This window comes from Camelus ferus, chromosome 13, assembly GCF_009834535.1.
Source record: "Camelus ferus isolate YT-003-E chromosome 13, BCGSAC_Cfer_1.0, whole genome shotgun sequence".
Lineage (NCBI taxonomy): Eukaryota > Metazoa > Chordata > Mammalia > Artiodactyla > Camelidae > Camelus > Camelus ferus.
Window position 1 is genome coordinate 1785549 of NC_045708.1, and position 6504 is coordinate 1792052.

Genomic DNA, 6504 nt, shown 5'->3' on the forward strand with positions numbered 1-6504 from the left:
GGGCGGGCTCAGCCTCCGACCTTCAGCTGCCCGAGCCCTGCCAGCACCCATCCAGCATGGAGTCTGAGACCAGAGGCCTTCTGCTCGATACCATTCACAGAGTTTAAAAGTTCAAGGAGCAACACTGGAGACTGTTTATGGCCACGTATGTGTGTTGGAAAAGAGCAGAAACGTGCCTAAGGTGGATAAACACCAAATTCAAAGCAGTGGTTTCCTCTGGGAATCAAGGGAGGCGAGGGTTGTATGGGGGAGAGCCTGGGGGAGGGGCTCATCCACAATGACGTACAGATTCTTTGGGATCATTTACACGCACATTCAGGTCAGAGAGAGAGAGAGAGCTGCACATCTTCCTTTCCGAAACGTGGACCTTCTGCTGCTGCTTCTTGCCTTATTGCCCTGGCCAGGAGCAACACTGAACAGAAGCGGTGAGAGCACGCAGCTTTACTGCGGGCCGGAGCGCAAGGAGGGCGTCTCGGGTTCCCACCATCGGGATGAGCAAGTCCCTTTTGCCGAAACTTTTATCATTAAGTGTGAGACCGGGTCAAATGACTTCTCTTCAGTCTATTAGGATCTACCCTTAGGTGACATTGTATCACCTCACATAAACTATGTGAAATTTGCAACAGTGTATCTCTACACTTTCCTCCTGATTTTTTTGCTTTTATTATGTTTTACTTCTCCATATGTTAAAAACTCCATAATGCACTGTTATTATTTTTGCTCTAAATAATCTATTATCTTTTAAATTATCTGTTTAACACACATACAAAAAAAAGGCCTGTCATATTTATCCACGTATTTACAGTTTCCAAAGGGCTTCTGTACCTTGTGCAAACCTGGATTTGTATCTCTCAGCATTTTCCTTCAGCCCCTGGCGGTGCGGGTCGGCTGGCGACGAACTCTCTCAGCTTGATTTCACTTGCACCCCTGGAAGATGTCTGTGCTAGCTGTGGACATGTGGCTGTTTTGTTTTCTCTCCTCACTTTAAGGATGCTGTTCCAGCACTCTTAGCTTGCAGTGTTTCTGATGGTGGGTCGGCAGTTCTTCTCGAGATTTTCCCTCCATCACTGGTTTCCAGCCGTTTGATTGGCGTGTGTCCTGGTGTGGTTGTCCTTGTGTTTGTGAGCTTTGAGTTCATTAAGGCTCTTGGATCTGTGGGCTTGAGGTTTTAATCTCATTAGGAAAACTTTCGGCCATTATTTTTTTAAACAAACGTTCCCCCTTCGCTCTTTGGGCCTCTGGTTACACTTACTGATATCATCTCACAGGTCAGCAAGGCTCTGCTTGTTTTTTACTGGCTTTTTCCCTTCATGCTTCAGTTTGGAGAACTGGGGTCGCCCCGTCTTTGAGCTCACTGAGCGTTTCTTCTGTCTTGTCTAATCTGCGGTTAACTCCATCCAATACACCTTTCAAATTTCGTATCTTGTATACTATTGCCTTGAGAATTTTTATTTGATTCGGTGTTCTGCTTTCTCTTTTGTATACATCACACGCTACACTTTCTCTTTTGATTATGTCCATGGCTTCCTTCAGATCCTTGGAACAGTTGTAGTGACTGTTTCAATTGCTTGACCGGCTGGTTTGTCCCCTGCGTCGTTTCTGGGTCTCTTTCTATTGGCTGCTTTTTCCCCTGTTTATAGGTCGCATGTTCCTGCTTCCCCTCATGACTACTAACAGTTCACTGGGTGCTGGAGGCTGTAAATGCTAAATTGTCTAGACCCTAGATTTTGTTGGCCTTCTTTTAAGAATGTTGGGTTTCATGCCGACAGGCAGTTAACTGACTCGGAGGTCAGCCTGGTCTTTGCAAGGCTTGTTTCAAAGCTCCATCAGATCAGGTGTAGAACAGCCTTCACTCTGGGGTTAACTTAAAACACGGCCTTCTTTGGTCTCCACCCAATGGCCTGGGGTCCCCCTGGGGTGCCCCCGGCCTCTTCCTCCTGGTGGGTGGCTTCCAGTGAGCCCCAGCCAGTGTGGACACTGGGAGCTGCTCTTCTTCTGGCTTCCTGGGCTCTCGCTCTGCACACACACAGCACAGCAGGGGCCACAGTCAGGCTGGCCCAGGAGGGTTTCCAGAGCTCTTTCTCTGTATCACTGCCTCCCCTCCAGGCCTCCGCCCACAAGTCCCACTCTCCGTGGCCTCCCTGAACCCCATCTCTGTCCCCTCGGCTCAGTGAGGCCACCATGCTCTGCCTGGTTCTGCCTCTCGGAGAAAAGTTGGCAGGTTTGGGGCTCGCATCATGGGCTCCTTTCTCCCAGGGACCAGTGTCCTCTGTGGCCTGTCCAATGTCTGAAACAGTTGCTTCTCCTCATTTCTACCCAGTTTGCTACTGACTATGGTGGGAGCTGCTTCGTCATGGCCAAAATGTCTGTAACATTTTAAATTCTCAGTTGGAAGCAAATACACGCATTTAGAAAAAGCCCTTAACTGGGAAGACTGAAGTAGTCCTTACTTATTACGAAGGGGCCTTAGCTTTGGGGTCAGACAGACCTGGGCTCTCGTCTCTGCCGGGTCACTTACTAGCCAGGTGACAAAGCACAAACACCTTGCCTCTCCATGAAATGGGGGTGACAAAGTTGACACCTTAGGGATTTCTCTAAGAATTCACCAAGGTGATGTATGGGGCCCGGCACACAGTAGGCGCTTAACAGGAAGTAACAGCCATTTGCTCTCTGGGGCTCAAAGAGGAGTGAGCGTGTGCTCCCTGTACGGAGCCTCCTGCTCCGTGGGCCCGAGAGGACCAGGCTCCCTCGGCATCCTGGCCCCCGCGCCGCCCCCGCGCCCATCTGCAGACCCCACCCGGCCCGGGCCTCCTGTCGTCCAGCACAGAGGAGCCTCTGTCCTCAGGCCCACTCACAGCCGCCGCATCAGCCGAGGTCAACGTGACCTTTCCCAGCTGCCCGCGGGCTGGGCCAGCGCCCGTGGGACCCTGCAGGGAGACAGAGGTCAGCCGGATGCCAGGCTGGAGAAGAAAGGAGAGCTGTTCTGCCCCTTCCCTCCACCCTGCGCATTCCCTGCGGCCCCGGGGAGGCCGGCTGGGGTGGGCAGCGGGCACTGCCCACTCGGCCCTGGCAGCCTGGGGTGGTCAGACCAAAAGGCCTCCTGGGGGCTGCTGGTCTCAGGACACTGCCTCTCGGGGCTGCGGCCCCAGCAGCTGAGCACAAGTTTAGGAGACTCAGAGCAAGACCTCCAGGCTCTCAGGACACCCTGGAGCCACAGGAAAGGGGCACTCGCAAACAAGCCTTGATTTCTTGTAGGAAATTCCGGTAGCCTTGGGGTCGGGGGTCTACATCCTCCCCCTGCCGGGGACCCCAGAGGGGTGGGCCCCTCATTTCATGAGTGCAGGGCAGGCCAGGCATGCAGCTGACCAGCCACATCTTACCTTCCAGTGATGAACATCGGGGTGCAGGCTATGCCCCCTCGCCGGGACCCTGGCGCTCGGGGCTGAGGCGGCCTTCCTAAGCCCATGATGGGACAGTGGTGTCACCTCCAAGGCATTCATGGGGGAGGGGGAGGGAAAAGACCCTGCGGCCACGTGGCAGCCAATTCTGCAAGGCTTCTGCCCTTCAATTCTCCCCAGGCTGGTGGGGAGGCCCGGACATGCGGGACGGGCTCCGGCTGACTTTGCAAGGTGGAGCCATGGCTGTGCCCCTGGCCTCCTCCTGGCCTCCCGGAGGCTGCACGGCGAGACCAGGAGCAGAGGAACCCCGGCGCTCGGGAGCGGGCATGCTGGCCGCCCCTCGTCTGCAGACAATCCCCCTCTCTCCTGGAGCATGGGTTCCAGTGGGAAGAGAGACACAAAAAACAAATGAACAAAGCAGGAGGCCCACCCGAGGCAGAGGAGCCCCGAGGGAAGACAGGACGGAGAGAGCCCACTGTCTTCCTGGGCTGCGGCAACAAAGGTCCACAAACGGGGCTGAAAGCAACCGAGACACATCCCCTCCGAGGTCTGGAGGCCAGACGTCTGAGATCAAGGTGTCGGAGCAATTCAGGAAAACGGGACGCAAGAGCGGGGCCGTGCCCCAGGCCTCGGGCGGGTGCCCAGGAGGCGCCCCGCCAAGTGAGGGCCCTTGGCTTCACACAGGAGAACTCAAGAGCGAGCCTAGGGAGAGGGAAGGTGGATTTCTTTAGAGAGACACAGGTGGATTTATCCGTAGACGGCATGCGGCCATCTCAGAAGGCAAGAGAGGGGGCGGGAAGGGATAAATTTGGAAGTTTGAGATTTGCAAATGTTAGCCACTGTATATAAAAATAGATTTAAAAACCAAATTTCTTCTGTAGAGCACAGAGAGCTAGGTTCAATAGCGTGTAACGACCTTTAGTGAAAAAGCATGCAAACGAGTGTATGCGTGTCTGTGCATGACGGGGACAGTGTGCCGCACACCAGAAACTGACCATTGTAACCGACTGTGCTTCAACTGAAAACAAACAAGCAAACAGAGAAGGCAAGAGCCCAGCCGCGAGGCCCGGGGCCCGGGGCTGTTAGCCTCTGCGGGCTGGGTGACTTCCTGTGCTACCAAGCGGGCGGATTATTCCAACTACTTTGGGGAAGGGGTGGGGGTCCCAGGAACTGGGGCCACCCACGTTTTGACCTTTTGTGGTCCGCCTGGGAACAGTCACAGTGCCTGTGGCTGGGCCACTTAGCGGCCAGTCCATTACAATGAGCGTAAAATGAAGCCCCAGGTCTACTGGAAGTCAAACCTTCCACCATCTTGGCTGCAAAGTCTACCGCGAGTTGAATCTTCTGCCATCTTGGTGTCATTCTTTCAATGGTTGTGCTCTGTCCCCTTCCATCTTGTCTCAGGAGGGCCCTGCTCTCTCTGAAAGCTCTAGGGCAGGACCCCTCCTGCCTGTTCTGGCTGCTGGTGGCTGCCGGCAGCCCTCAGCACTCCTCGGTCTGAGACAGAAGATTGGTTCACTCCAGCCTCTGTCTCCATCGGTACCTGGCCTTCTCCTTTCTGTCTGTGTGTCCAGGCCTCTGTCTTCTCGTGAGGACACCTGCCATTCAATTTAGGGCCTGGCCTCATCTGGTACGATCATGTCTTAATTATATCTGCAGACAAGGGTCCGTCACAGCAGCATTCAGCTCTCAGGGAGGGGCACGGCCAGCCTGGAGGCCCGGGACGGGGAAGGAGGGCGTCTTGCCAAGGGGCCAGCTGGGTGCTGTCCCAAGGGGCCACCTGCTCTGTGCCGACCCAGCCCCACACGCCCTTGGCTCCAGCCACAGGCGTGTGAGAGCTGCAGGCTCACCCCTGCTGGCAGGCAAGCGAGAGGAGGCCTGTGTGGCCAGCCCCGGACACTTAAAGGCTCGAGTCGCCGACTCCGGGTCATTTCTTGTGTCATCTTCAAACCTCCGCTTTCTAGCTGAGACAACAGAGGCCCAGACAGGCCAAGCCGCTTGCTCTGGTCGCTTGCCCCCAGCCACACTGAGCTGCCGGAGATGGAAGTGGCCCCCGAAGCCTCCCAGCTTGGTGGCAGAGCCAGACTCCAGGTGCTGGAGGGGTGGATGGGGATCAACCCTACAGTGGCCAAGCTGCGTTCTTAAAGAAGGTTTTATAGGAAAGCACTGAGTCAGAGTCGGGAACCCACGGGGCCTCTGTCTTCCCACAGGCCAAGACCCTCCAGGACTCCCCCAGCGGCTCCCTCCTGCAGTCTGGGCCTTGTGGGTGTAGTACCCACAATGGCCTCTGGAGGGCAGCAGGTGTCCACCTTTCCCAGGAGCTGCCTGGAAGCCGTCTGTCTGCCCAGGTGGCTGCAGGGCCCAGGACTCCGCCCACAGGAGTCAGCCATTAGCCCCTACCCACTCAAGACACACACACACACACACACACACACACACACACACACACACACACACACGGGACTGATGGCCCCGGTGGGCACCTTCCTATGGCCAACTAGGCCCCTGCTTCAGGGCAGACATTGGAGGAGTGGGGACTGGGAAGGCCACAGGTGTGCCCAGCAAGACTGCCCTTCAAACCACAACGCCCAAGAAAATGCCAAGCCAGCCCCGCGAGCCTGTGGCACCCCCTGGCCCCACACAGGGCAGTAAGCTCCCACAGCCACCAGCCCTGGGAGCGTGGACACCAGGAGGGGGCAGGCACGCACCCCAGGCTAGACTGCCCTGCCGGCTGGCATGTCCCTGCACCCTGTCCGCTGCACCAAGGCCTGGGGTCTGCGCAGAGACTGGTGGGCTGGAGGCTCACCCAGTGCACAGCCCAGCCTGGGCTCCAGCAGCGACACATCTGGCAACGGCCTTTCCTGGCAAGGGGACCCAAGCGTAAAAGGACCCAAACGCAGACCGGAAGGGGGCTGGCACATCCGCACTGCCAAGGATGAGTCCGGGGATCTCAGGTCACATCCAGGAGTCACCTGACACCGGGGTGTGGGTGACACAGGGCAGGCAGGATGACGGGGCATGGGGGCGCCCTGCCTGTCTGACTGGCTGGTGGGCCCAAGCCCAGAGTGGAAGCCAACAGGCCCCAGCCCCCAGCACCTTCTCCAGC